Source organism: Trachymyrmex septentrionalis, unplaced genomic scaffold, assembly GCF_001594115.1.
Source record: "Trachymyrmex septentrionalis isolate Tsep2-gDNA-1 unplaced genomic scaffold, Tsep1.0 scaffold161, whole genome shotgun sequence".
NCBI classification, from domain to species: domain Eukaryota; kingdom Metazoa; phylum Arthropoda; class Insecta; order Hymenoptera; family Formicidae; genus Trachymyrmex; species Trachymyrmex septentrionalis.
Window position 1 is genome coordinate 1,118,478 of NW_017304770.1, and position 14,479 is coordinate 1,132,956.

At 37.2% G+C, this 14,479-nt stretch overlaps 1 long non-coding RNA gene across 2 annotated transcripts; it reads left to right on the forward strand.

The window, feature by feature from the left end:
- Window positions 1–10,979: 10,979 nt before the first annotated feature.
- LOC108746231 lies at window positions 10,980–12,514 on the forward strand. Of its 2 annotated transcripts, XR_001939155.1 has the most exons (4): window positions 10,980–11,180; window positions 11,285–11,292; window positions 11,408–11,613; window positions 12,155–12,514. It is a non-coding gene; the product is annotated as an uncharacterized LOC108746231 (long non-coding RNA). The 2 variants fall into 2 exon arrangements; XR_001939154.1 differs by having other exon boundaries at window positions 10,980–11,292.
- Window positions 12,515–14,479: the final 1,965 nt, after the last annotated feature.

Consider the following 14,479-nt stretch of genomic DNA (forward strand, 5'->3'; position numbering starts at 1 on the left):
TTCTATACACAAAAGAAACGTTTTTTTAACATTATATACACAGCATGGAGCATTGCGCGGTGCGTTTACTGAGCAGACGTTACGACGGCTACGGGCTACAAGTATTTGGAAATTGGAATCAACGTTGGTCCACCGAATTATGTGGAGATCGTTCTGGGAGATCATCGCGGACACGAACGGTCGCTGTCTCTCGAAACGTGGAAGGGTCTCTACGAGCAGCGATGGAATATTTACAAGATGCTGCGAAACACTACAAGAACAATTTTATGTTTGCACGCTGAATGATGCTACGCTCGTACGTCTCGATTCTTCCGTACATATTACAATGACCAAAACGACTCAACGACGTATGTTTGCGTTTGATTAATATATCGATGTAACTTTCGAACGATTAGACCGACTCGTCGATACGATCGATGTCAAGTATACGCGATTCTCTAATATCGCATCTGAAAATGCTATACGCGATAGCGACATCTTTAACAAATATCAGTTCGTCGATTGCGAGCTATTGGTTTTAGTTTTTAATACGTACAAAAAAGAAATGATGTAATAACATGTAAATAAAAAAGTTTTCGCTCACATCACTATATATATATACTTTTTTTACTTTCCATTTATCTATCCATCCATCTATTCATTTATTCATCCATCCATCCAATCATCCATCCATCCATTCACTGTAAGACAAAAGAATAACAAGTATGAAAATAAACGTGTAAAATTCGGAGGTTAAAATTGACCTTTTTATTTTATATCATTATGCGCACTACTTGGCAATGTCGCAATGCATCGCGATCTTTAACGTTTATATCAGTATGTATACTATTTGGCAACGTATTATATATGTATCAAGATTACATTGATATCATCATCAGAACGTCATGACATGTCAAATAATTTTTGGTGTGAAAAGGAAAAAAGAAAAATAGGAGAAGACGGCAACGCATCAAGAGAAAAATAGTAAGTGAGATAGCGTGCACAGCTGTGATGGCGGCCTGCGACGCATTTTAGAGTGGACGCGGGATCTGCAGCCCGCGGCCCGCGGCGGCGGCGGCGTCGGCGTCGATGGCGGTCCCCAATTATACGTGACAGCACAATATGGCGGCATTATTGATATCGGCACGAACATGTACTATCGAATATCGGTGGACACTTTCCCACGCCTTTCTCCTCCCTTTTCACGCACCTACAAGTACCTCCCGCGCCTTTTACCCCTCCCCCCGCGACTACGAGTACCTCACGCGCCCCCCACTAGCCACATGAGTTAGAATTCCCCTAGTATACCTACTGGATTTATATCAAAAAAGTATTTTAGGCTTTCTAAAGATCACTGATACTGAATCTGAAAATCTTAAAATGTAGAAATTCAAAATGGCTGATCTAATATGGCGGACCGAATGTCATTTTTCATATTTTGGTCCTCGATAATGAATCCGCCATTTTAAATTTGAATATTTTAAGTTTTTCTGAATGAGGGATGGTATGGGGACCGAAAATAGGCCATCGGATCCCGCGATGCTCACTATTATTTGGTCATCATAGGAGAGGGTAAAGAAGGACATATATTCTAATAGTTGATGGGTGTTATGAAAGAGGAAAGGAAGGTGACCGGGAGGAGAGTAAGCGTCGGTTTGAGCAATTAGGAATTGAGGGGGTATGCAAGACGAGAAGTTGAGTAATCGGGAGTGGTGATACCGGATGTGGACAGAGGGGGGACTGGATAAGACAAGACCAACAAAGAAATCTGGAGACAGGGGAGTAGGATATTTCAAGCGGTGGCGATCGAGTTGCAATTGGAGACTGCACGCTTGGAATCTGTTCTCGGACCGATGACTGAATTGACAAAGTTTGCTCTCGTGAGGTTATCACGACGTTATAGCGGATACGGGGAGAGCGTCGGCGCAATGTATTAATCCCCGCTAGGCGACGCCGGCGAGGGGCGGAAGAACTTCGCGAATGCACTAAAAATTTGGTCGTTTTTTAAAGAGGGGGGGTCACACGAGAAGGGGAGGGACTCCATGTACTGTAATAAAATCAAAAATTTACTGCTCAGAGATGGCGATATGTAAGGTGCCCAAGAAACCGTCGGAGAAGGTGCCATCGACCGTGGGATGCTGTGACTCAGGTTCGTCAGTTTTCCCGATCAAGGAATGCCGTTGATCTTAAATTGATGCACTGACTCTACTGGAGAGAGAGGGCTTCGAGAATTGGCTGAAGTCTTTTCAAATATCGCGATAACTGTAGCCTCCCAAAACTCAAAGAAAAATCGCAACCGCGATTTTTATACTAATTGCCCCCGATTACTCAGATTCGGATTGGTGGAATAGGTTTCGTTAACTAGTAGTAGGATTTTCCTTTGCTCTTGGATTGGTCAAGATCTTGGGGGAAGAAAGGATGTTGACAAAAGTCTGTAGTGTGGAAAAGTGTCCTTCAAAATTTTACGATCTTAAAATTTGGGAAAACACACGTGCCGTGCGTCAAGAAGGCGCGCATGCATCGTCGCCATGAGACCACCCAGAATCTACCCCTGAACTTCGCGTGCCTCTTCTTGGATTTTGTGATTACGGATTCGCGAGAATCGTTCGCGACTTGACTGTTAATTTTGGCGCCGGTCTTACGCTTTCAATGCATATTTATTAATTTAGCCTCAGTGGCCCCTAGGGGCACAGGCTCGGCGTCTCTTGGGTCCCGCCGCTTGTGCACGCATGCCGATTTTTAGTCTATCTCGGAGCGACATTCACGAGGAGATACCGGATTCCTCGTTTTAGTTTTTAGTATAGAAAAAAAAGAAAGAAAAAATTTTAGTATTTTTCAACGAATTCCAGATCTCCACGAAAGAAAAGAGTCGTGGGAGTCCTCTGGACGTAACAGCTCTAACTTCTATATAAATTGGCCTACTCTATATCTTTTTTTGTAATTGTGTACTTATATTGGGTTGTCCGGAAAGTTCGTGCGTATTTCTCAACAGATGTCGTTGAAGGCGAATATCATATGTTTATGTCGATGCGATGTGTCAGATGCTTTCGTGTTTTGATTAGTGACATTTCAAACCATAATTAGTGATATTCATTATCCCAATAAATTAAAAACTGTTTACTTGAAATCAACTTAAAGATGGAAGGAAATAACGTGTTTTTTCGATGCATAATGCTTTTTTTATTTCCGCAAAGGCAAGAACGCGACACAAACTCGAAAAAAAATATGTGCCGCATACGGGGAAGATGCCGTAAGTGATCGCATGTGCCAGAAGTGGTTTGCTAAATTTCGTTCAGGAGAAATGAATATTGAAGATGCTCCTCGCTCTGGCCGGCCAGTCACCACCGATGTCGACCAAATTACAGCTTTAATCGATTCCGATTGGTAAATCACAGTTCGGGAAATCGCAGCAAGGTTAAACATTGGCAAATCAGTTGTTTCCGAACATTTAAACAAGCTCCAGATTATAAAAAAGCTTGATGTTTGGGTACCGCACGACTTAACTGAAAAAAATCGTATTGATCGCATTTCCATCAGCGATTTGCTATACAAACGCAACGAATACGATCCATTTTTGAAGCGTATCATAACAGGCGACGAAAAGTGGATAATTTATAATAATGTCGAGCGTAAAAGGTCATGGAGCAAGCGAGATGAACCGCCATCGACCACTCCGAAGGCAGGTTTACATCCAAAGAAGGTAATGCTCTGCATTTGGTGGAATTGGAAAGGGATAGTGTACTATGAGCTACTACCGAACAACGAAACCATCGATTCGGACAAGTATTGTTCACAGTTGGATAAATTGAAGGTGGAAATCACCAAAAAGTGTTCGGAATTGATCAATAGGAAAGGCGTCGTTTTTCATCATGATAACGCCAGACCTCATACAAGTTTACAGACTCGACAAAAATTATTGGCGCTTGGCTGGGATGTTTTGCCTCATCCACCATATTCCCCCGACATTGCACCCTCGGATTATCATTTATTTCGGTCGCTACAAAATTCAATTAATGGTTTAAACTTTGCTTCTTTGGAACTCCTCAAAAACTACTTGGACAGCTTTTTCGCCGAAAAACCCCAGGACTTCTACGAGAGGGGAATTTTGAAATTACCCAAAAGATGGAAAAGTATTGTGCAAAATAATGGTGCATATGTTACAGAATAAAATTACTTTTAACAATAAAAATTTGTCGTTTGAATTTTGCTTAAAAATCCGCACGGACTTTCCGGACAACCCAATAGAATTCTAGAAAAAATTAAAATAAAAAATAAAAAATGGTTTTTTCTTAAAAAAGTTTTTTTTTAAAAGGCAAAAAAAGGAATATAGATTTTTTCCCTAGACTTAAGATATTTTTTTCTCTAAAATATTTTGAAAACGAAACAAAAACAATCGATGTTATTTTTTCCGTAGGATTATTAGTTTTTTTTTCCAAGTAATTATATCACATTGTTAGAAATGTTCTTAAATTTCATTAAATAACTTTTAAGTTACACAATTTGAACTTAATTTCATGACATTACATTAAATTTAATGTATTTATAATTAAAAAGTATATTTGTGTACATCAAATTTAATGTATTTTTCATGAAAATTTATAAAATTTAATGTACTTTTCATAAAATTTTATAAAGTAAGTTGGGTCACTACTATGACTCAGCGAATTAATACACTGCACTGTACATTTTGTTTCGCGTCCGATGCAAAACAAAAATAAATGATTAAAGTTTTGTACTAAGAATCAAATATATAAATATACGAAAGAATTTTATTTTCGCCTCTAGTATGAAATTAAATGCGTTAGCAACAAAACATTTTATTATATTATATATTACCATAATTGTCTCTCGTCCGAACTCGTTCGATGTCATCCAGCGTCATCGATGACGACACCAACTGATGATGACAATGCCGATCGACTTCGACGACATTTTGTCTGTTTTCTGTTCCTGCACTAGACTGTTCTAGAATTGTCTTTCTCGCTTTCGACAAATATCAAATTGTGGACTCCGCGACCAGATGCGCGCTCTCACGAACACTATACTCAATTGTACTCATCTAGATATAATATTATATATTCTCATCATTATTCATTCTTCAACCGTCCTCTACACAACATCATTATATTACATTGTCGCGATTAGGTATTGTATGCGTTAATAAACGTATTATTACTTGTGAATTCGTGTACCATCAATTATCTACATTCATTATATGTAGCAATCCGCTACATAATTGGTGACCTTTCGACGTGATCTGCAGACGAGATCACTCGACGTGATCAACAGATTGCATCAGCAAACTGCACGACCGTCCGCCATTACTATTTACACGACGAACACGTGCACACATTACTTAGGACGCCGCCACCAGCCCTCCCGGTTAACGCATCCATGGGAGAGGAGAACTCACAAACGCTAAACCAGGTATCACGGACGATGCCTCGCCACGAAGAGTTCGGTGCAGAATTCAGACTCCTCCGACTACTCACGTTCTGGAAGAATCGCCCAAAGTTGTGGTTCGTATAGCTAGAATACGAATTCAACGCCTATCGTACCAGATCGGACGAGGCTAAATACGATGCGGTCGTATGCCACCTCGACGAAGCCATAATGATGGCAGTAACAGACATTCTGGAGAATCCACCAGAACACGATAAGTATAATAAACTTAAAGAAACCCTAATTGCTAGGTTTACAGACTCGCAAGAAAAGCAAATATTAATGCTTTTATTAGGCATCGAGCTCGGCGACAAAAAACCGTCACAACTGCTTCGTGACATGAGAGCTCTAGCAGGGGAAAACGCCACAGAAGGCCTTCTACGAACCCTCTGACAACAACGCATGCCTACCCGCATCCAGGAGATGCTGCTGATACTTGATAACCTTACTCTAGATAAGCTAGCGGAATGCGCCGACAAGCTTCATGATCAGCCTTCTTCGGTAGACATACATGCAGCACAGGCGACGCCAACAGATCTACGAAATACTGTACAGCAGTTGACCAAGCAAATGACCACATTGTTAACTCGGGTAGATAAGTTGGCCAAATAACCTCAATCAAGGTCCCGCAGCAGAAGTCGCACACGTCGATCAGACAACACTACAACAAAAGAACAGGTCAGTGCTATTACCATCGGAGATTCAGTGACCAAGCACGCAAGTGCACGCAACCTTGTAGTGCACAAATAAAAGCTATCCAGGAAAACGAATAGGACCGCCGGCAATCGGAGCCACCAATGACGGTCTCGAGGTATCTTCTCGGCTCCATGTTACCGACAAAACAACAAGTCTAACCTTCCTCGTCAATACAGGCGCGGACATTTCGCATTTACCGCTGTCGAGAATCAAAAAAACAGTCTCATCAACGTCACTCATTCTATACGCCGTCAACGGCTCACAGGTCAAGACGTACAGACAAAAAATTTTTACGCTAGACCTTGGCATACGCCGACCAATCACGTTGCAATTCACCGTGGCCAATGTCTCACAACCGGTCATAGGGACAGACTTATTCAAATATTACTTCATAGTGGACATTAAGGTAAGCGTCTAATCGATAAAATAATGCAACTAAACGTCCCAAGTTTTAAGCGACACATTGCCTACGCTTCCATCAAAACGATCGATTTCACTTCAACGTACCACCATCCTTGCGGATTACCCAAGAATCACCAAGGAACCGCAGTTACCGACACACAGAGCATATGAAATTTTTCACCACATCCAAACTAAAGGTCCTCCAGTTGCCAGCCGACCACGACGATTACCACCGGACAAACTAAAAATCGCAAAGGCTGAATTCGCACATTTGATGCAGCTCGGGATCTGCCGACCGTCCAATAGCCCTTGGGCGGCAGCATTGCATCTGGTATCAAAGAAACAACCTAGAGTGGAGACCTTAGGGGGATTACTGAGGTCTGAACGCGGTGACGACCCCAGACCGATACCTGCTACCTCATATACACGACCTCGCCAACCATCTGCACGATAAACATATATTCACCACTTAATCTAGTTAAAGCATATCACCAGGTACCATATCTGTCCTCGAGGAAGATATTCTAAAGACGACGGTAACTAAGCCCTTTGGTTTGTTCGAATTCGTAACCATGCCTTTCGGCCTACGGAATGCAGCACAAACCTTCCAGCGACATAAACTAGATCCTACAAAGTTTAGAATATTGTTTCGTTTACGTAGACGACGTTCTTGTAGCCTCAACAGACGAGGAGCAACATAAAAAAGATCTGCGTCAAGTCTTTCAGCAACTCCAGAAAGTAGGCATAACGATCAACCCAGCTAAGTGCAACTTCGGACAGAAGAACATAGAATTTCTCGGACACGAGATCAACAGCGAAGATATCAAACCTCGGGCAGACAAGGTAAAAGCAATTACAAATTTTCCTCGATTTGAGACGATAATTCAACTCCGTAGATTCCTTGGCATGTTAAATTATTATCGTCGTCACCTGAGGCATGCAGCCAAAAACCAGAGATCGTTAAATGAACTATTGAAAGATAGCAAGAAAAACAATAAAAGACCTATGCCTTGGAATGCTGAGACAATAACCGCATTTGAAGCCTGCAAAGCGGAACTCACAAACGCCACTCTACTAGCATACCCGATCGAAGGAGCAACTATACTTCTCTCCACTGACTCACCTATAGCATTTTTTTCTAAAAAAAAAACTCAGTGACACACAAAAGAAATACCGCACGTATGACCGAGAGCTTCTAGCGATCTGTGAAAGTATTAAATATTTCAAAGACATCCTTCAAGGTTGCATAGTCACTATTAGAACTGATCACAAACCATTAACGCATGCATTCAAACAGCATTTAAACAAAGCGTCATCTCGACAAGCTCGATAGCTAGATTTATTATAATTGCTCAGTTCACCACAAACATATCGCTGGACAGGAAAATATAGTTCCTGACACGTTATCACGCATCAACGCTATCCAAATTCCAGTAATAACTACTACGGAAGAATAGTAAGTACAGTAATAACTACTATGGAAGAATAGGAAGTAATAACTACTTCGGAAGAACAGTAAGTACAGTAATAACTACTACGGAAGAATAGGAAGTAATAACTATCCACGGAACAGGCGAAAGATGAAGAACTTCAAGAACTTTTGAAAGGCGAATCAACCTTAAAGTTAAAAAAATTCACATTATCAGGCTCAACCACATCGCTTTACTGCGACTGCTCAAAAGGCGCTATATGACCTTATATCCCAGGAACGCTGAGGAAACGTATCTTCGACGCCGTGCATGGAATGGCACATCTCAGCGGCAGAGCCACCAAACATCAAATTGGACAAAAATTCGTTTGGCCGGGAATCAACAGAGACATCACTCATTTGGCACGTACCTGCCTTCAGTACCTGCCAGCGTAAATGCTCTCCAGAGGAATTAGTCTATGGCGTACCGCTGAGACTACTCGGAGAATTTCTAGAAAACCTAGATCCGACAGAAAACACGGAGACCTTCGTCATAGCACTTCGTAAACGCATACGACAACTCCGTCCATAATCAACGCAACACCATAGAAAACGGACGGACAACAGCATTCCGACAACAGCAATTAAAACAGGCCACACAGGTTTTCGTCAGGGAAGATGGCATCCGAAAACCACTCCAACATACTTATACCGGGCTACACAAAGTGGTATGTAGGGAAAATGAACATGTTTACGTGATCCACATGAATGGCTGTGACGTTGCCCTATCGATATAAAGGCTGAAACCCGCCTTCTTACCCAACGCAGAAGAAGTACCTGAAGACACAACAGAAAACATGGCTGTGGCAAACGATACACCAAAGAAGAGATGTGAAAAACCTAAAAAAGTACGATTCGCGCCTATTCATCCAGTCTCTCGGAGGGGAGTACATGTGTGGAGACACATTCACATTTTCATATACACATACACATACATTCTCACACTTTCAGTTATACTTCATGCCTTATACTCATTTAGACATACTCCGCCACCAAATGGCGCGCTCTCACGAACACTATATTCAATTGCCCATCTAGATACGTTCTCATCATTATTCATTTTTCAACCATCCTCTACACGACATCATTATATTACATTGTCGCGATTAGGTATTGTATGTGCTAATAAACGAACATTATTACTTGTGAATTCGTGTACCATCAATTACCTACATTCATTATATGTAGCAATCCGCTACAAAATATATATCCATCTCACTTTAAATTCCAAAAGTGTACACAGGTTCAGCCACAGAAAACAGACCTATTGATTAATGCCGACCGACTTCGACGACACTGACCGACGCCGATCAATTATAATGACGACGACGCCGACCGACGCACAATGGTACCGAATATAGACGATCGAAAATAAAATTTTCTACTTTTTCATTGAAAATTAAATTTCTTGTAAAATAATTTCTATTTAGTGTATAAAATTTGAGAAGTAACAGTATTTTTTTCAAAAGAAAAATATACAGTTATAATTAACAATAAAATTTGAAAAACATTCTTTATCTTCCTACGGTTAAATTAATCAATATGTTATTGAATAAGATATTTTAAATTAATATAATAATATGCAAAAATTATATTATACTCTTTTAAAGTTAAATTACTATTAAATTTATTTTTAAATAATTATTTAAAAAAAAAACAATTTTTTGATAATAAGCATACAATTTGACTTTACAAAAAAAAAGAATCAAGAAGAACTAACAAATGAGGATCATATTATAGATCATATTAAATAATGATTTTTTAATTTCTTTATAGAGGATCTTGCAGAGACTTGCAGAAGTAAGAATTATTAATTCTTATGTACTCACACGCAAAAAAAATAATGACGAAGTAAAAAGAACTCTTTTTGCTTCAATATTAATTAACTCGATGAAAAAAAATCATACAGAGATCTATAAAAAAGCAAATTGAGAGTAAAGATTCACACTTTCGATTGCTGTAAATCGCATTTTTGTGTGATCTTTACTTCACGTTATGGATATTTGTAAAATTTGTACAAAATTTTTACTCGTACATTTGACGGGTAATCATTTGTGTCCGTATAGGCGGGTAATCATTTGTGTCCGTATAGGATCAGTCAGATTAAAATATCAATTACCGATTTCGAAAGTAAAGATTTCAAGCTTTAAAAAGTTTTTTTAAAGATCTCGCTACGATGATTTTTCACTGAATTATTGCTATTTGAAAATATTAAAAATGTGTAAAAATTTAGTGTGCAAAAAAACGGGCCACTAAATTTTTAATATTATATATACAGACACTAGCTATACGGACACAAATGGATACCTGTCAAATGAGAAAATTTTGTATAAATTTTACAAATGTCTATGGCGTAAAATAAAGATCGCACAAAAATGCGATTTACAGCAATCAAAAGTGTGAATCTTTTCTTTCAATTTGCTTTTTTATAGACCTCTGTATGATTTTTTTTTTACCGAATTATTCAAGGATCCTTTTTGTTTCGTTGTTTTTTTTTTTGCGTGTGAGTGTACATAAGAGTTAATAATTCTTAATTCTGCAAGTCTCTGCAGAACCTCTATAAAGAAATTAAAAAATCATTATTTAATGTCTATAATGCATCGTCATTTGTGAGTTCTTTTTGATTCCTTTTTTTGTAAAGTCAAATTATATGTTTATAATAAAAAAATTAATTGTTTTTATTGAAATAATTATTTAGAAGAAATTTAATAATAATTTAACTTTAAAAGAATAATTTAATTTACAATATTATTATTAATTTAAAATACCTTATTCAGTGACGTATTAATTATTTCATTAACTTAACCGTAGGAAGATAAAGCATCTTTTTCAAATTTTATTGTTAATTATAACTGTATATTTTCTTTTAAGAAAAAAACCTGTTACTTCTAAAATTTTACACACTAATAGAGATTATTTTACAAGAAATTTAGTTGTCAATAAAAAAATTAAAAATTTCATTTTCGCCTATATTCAGTACCACTGTGAGACGCCGACTGACGACGACGACGCCGATCGATATTGTATCTTTAAACTATTTATCATACAAATCGAGAAAATTTGAAAAAAATCTACAACGATTTACATAATATACGAAGATGAACTTCGTGCAACTTCTCGCATCGTGTACAGACAGACGAGTTAATGATGCGCGCCTTGTGACAAACTAGAGACAATAACAAAATTCTTTTCGGTATATTTATATTTTCGATTCTTGATATAAAACTTTAATCATTTATGGTAGTTGGCAATAATCGTTAATCAAAACACTTGACTTTGCAAATTTATATTTTTCAGATTGAAAAGTAAGTGACTGTTATTTTAGGTTATTTTAAATCAATTTTTTATGACAAATAAAAACGTCACTCTAAAATTCTTATACCTACTGCCGTTGTTAAAAAAATCCTTCATAAAAATTAGAAGGCACAAATGTACAAGTTATCGCCATGCCGCCATAACGGTTTACCCAATAATCGTCATGGATATGTCCCACAAATCGCCATACGTGTTTAACTATCGCATAAACGAACGATGATTCAGACAGATAAATTTATATATACGAGTAAAGCTGTTCATCAAACGTCAAGACGAAGTATGATGACATCTTGTTACATTACTATCTTTGGGTAATTGTATATTGTCAATAATTTTGGAGCATTGATAAGGATCCAAATCAGGATCGAAGCGTTTGCGTATTTGATATGTTTATTTGAATAAATTATTTGCACATTGTCACCCACTGTTTGCTCAAATAGACATTGATTGATTGTATAGATTTATCTCGGCCGAACTATAATATAATACTTAATCTATTAATTATATATATATTTTTATAATTTTTTATATTTTATTTTTTTTTCAGAACTAGATATCATTATTATAAATTTTCAATAAATATTAATAGCTGTTCTAACAGAAAAAAATTGTAAAATTAGTTTTGATTCGAATAGTGCCGATCTCTGTTCTACATATACTAGTTATCAACATAGAAATATGATCCAATGATCTACATTCTTTATGCTTATGTATTTATTTATTAACTTGCCTATGTCTATGATGATTACTGATCCATAAAATGTCTAGATAATAACAATTACGGATCTAATTTTTTTATTTAGATTTTGAATACATTATTATTCGATTTACAAGAATTTTTTTCGGCCCTAGTCCCAGTAATCAAACAGATATGGCGATTATTCGAACGACTACGTGCTTCGATGAACCAGTGCTGGTTACGTCATAAAAAAACTATGAAATTTGTATGAAATAATAATTTGTCATGGTATATGTAAAACTGTGATCTCGATTTATAACTCAATTTATCTCATGCAAGTTGTCATTACTCCAAAATCACACAAAATAGTCCCTCTTAACCTCACAATGAAGCATTTGATCGAAATCACGCATAAGCTCGGTATATGCTCCATATATTCGAGTTAATAAATAGTGAATTCATATACTTATGAGTTTCGTAATGTAACACAACATTGTAAATACCTCCTTGGAAATAAAATAAAATAAAAATATCAGCAAGCCGTACGATCGACAGAAACCCTGGTAGCAAGTTGACGTCAAAATGACGCACTGCACGATCTTCAAAATGACGTCAACTTGCTACCAGGGTTTCTGTCGTTACATCATTTTGACGTCAATTTGCTACTTGGGAAGCACTAAAATACGTCTTTAATACGTAAACTTGGCAATTACTGGCATCCTGACGATTTCTGGACCAACTACCTTACTTTTATTTTGTATCGATCATGAAACAAAATGTGCATTTGCTTTTGGTTTTATTCCTATATTCAAAATATGAATATAGTTCTGCATAAATTTTGCTTCCTGAAGTAAAACTAATCTGTTTTTTTACACATTTAGACCGCAAGTTTTGTTTTGCATGCCATTCCTGAAATTGAGTAATTAACCGGTAACGTTCAGCATTGATGACTTGGTTGTAGCAGCTCATAGTACACTATACCGACTTGATCCCACAAAACGCACTGCACGATCTTCTTGCCATAAATATCCTGTTTTAGCATTGATGTTGATAGTTGAGACACCCATGATTTCTTGCTCTTAGGATTGTCGTAACGAATTCATTTTTTATCGCCAGTTACAATTCAATGCAAAAATGATTTCCGTTTTTGTCTTTAAAGTAGCAATTCATAAATGGCTAAACGTTTCGCAATCTCTCTTTCCCTCAATTCATGTGAGACCCAATTTCCTAGCTTTTAAATCATTCCCATTGCTTTTAAACGTTTGCTAATGGTTGACTCATCGACATTTAATGTTTTCGACAACTCTTTGAGTTTCTGACATGAATCTTCCTGAAGTAATGCCTCCAATTTTCCATCTTCAAACTTTTTCGGCTTTCTTTGGGCGCTCTTTGTCATTCATGTCAAAATCATTTTTAAATCTTCTAAACCATTTCTGCAAGTTGTTTCAGATAGAGCATGATCCTCATAAGCCTCCACTAGCAAACGATGACTTTCAATAGTAGATTTCTTGAGATTAATATAGAAAAGTTATGCTTCCCGCAAATACTTTTTTTTTTATACAAAACTCGATATTTTTAATGCGATAAAAAATTGTGATCCGATCAAATTTTATATACTAATTATTGAAGCCTATTGACAGTGCTTTCACATACATCAGCAGTTATTTTCGGCCTTGTTGAAATAGCACAAATATCTTTCCTGGTTAACAGTGGGAATTAATTCAAGCACCTAATAACATTGAAGCCATATGAAAGCCAGAAGAAGACTCAAAAATTAAACTAGTTGTAAATATGGAATCGATAAATGAGTAAATCGAGAAATCCTAAAATACGTATAAACTATTTTTATGCATGTAGTAATATATAAAAAATTTTTACGAATAAAAAAATGTTTACGGTTTTAGAATGAAAATTTCACACGAAATGCCCCATATACAGAGTCTCATTTTAATCGAATATCTTTTTCACTCATATCTATATCACCTCAAATATCTTTTAAACAGTGCATTTTAAAGAAAAATGTTTCAGACAAAAGTTTTGGGACTTTGAGGGGTACATAAGATGGTACCATTGGTTTGACCTTGAGTGGCGTCGTCAAGGTCAGAGCAAGGTCATTTTAAATTTTTTAAACGGAACTACCTATTTTGTATTAGATATTCTTGTAACTTACCTCGAGAACTTTCCACTATAATTAAATTCATTTCATCTTCAGCTGTCTTCCTTTTCATTAAGTACTTTTCGAGTTATAAAGCTTGCAAGTTACAGCACCGTCGGCATTAACATTACTCAAGATCGACGGCTAAAATCTCTTGAATGTTGTTCAGGATTATAACCTGGATAATATTTGTCAAAATCAAGGTCATTGCAGATTGTTCCTCTTATTTTTATTTTTGCACTAAAAATTCATTTCTACATAAAAATGAAAATAAAAAGTACAACCTCCAATGACTGACTGTATGCGTGCGGGCGTGCGTGCGTGCAGGCGGGCGGGCGTGCGT